Genomic DNA, 803 nt, shown 5'->3' on the forward strand with positions numbered 1-803 from the left:
CAACTCCTCCCCTTGGAATGCTGCTATAGGGCAGGGGTAGGCAACCTCGGGTAAGCACCTTTGGGTAAGAATCAGGTATTTAGCAGAGGGATGGCACAAGGGGAAAAACTGACTTTGTGCCTAGTTGTTTTGGCATGCAATGTCCTATAGCAGGGCTAGGCAACCTCGGCTCTTTTATAATTCATGGACTTCAACTCCCAGAATTCCTGAGTCAGCTGAAGTGGACTTTTGTTTTTCTTGAAAAATAGCATCTTTGAGACAACCAAGACTTGGATGACTGAGAATTTCCAGACGTCTAATCTCTTATGTATATTTACCCATGTAGTGTGGTTCTAGTATTATTACTTATCCTTATTATCTTCTTCACTTCCCCCTTTTATTGGTATTATTACTATGATTATTATTCTGTTGCTTTGCATGTACACTGAGTGCTTTTGTGCCGGAGACAAATTCCTTGTGTGTCAAATCACACTTGGCCAAATAAAGTTCAATTCAATTCAATAGTTCCTAATAGGAAATGATGGGAGTTGTAGTTGAGTAATATCTGCCCATATACAGTCTTTGCACCTCTGACATAAAGGTATGGATTGGAAATAGGCATTTGAGGAATATTTTAAAGGTAATTTAGGTAATTTATAATTTGAAATTAAATCTCGCAGATACCCAAATTCAACTTTTCAGGATTACCAGAATACAATCCTCTACCAATATGCTAATACTGAATGCAAAAGGATTTATTTCAGAAAACAGAATTGTCAAAAGTCGTAATAAAATGGACCACTCTTAACAGATGATAACCACTA

This window comes from Protobothrops mucrosquamatus, unplaced genomic scaffold (genome assembly GCF_001527695.2).
Source record: "Protobothrops mucrosquamatus isolate PMUCROS unplaced genomic scaffold, P.Mucros_1.0 scaffold1271, whole genome shotgun sequence".
NCBI classification, from domain to species: Eukaryota; Metazoa; Chordata; class Lepidosauria; order Squamata; family Viperidae; genus Protobothrops; species Protobothrops mucrosquamatus.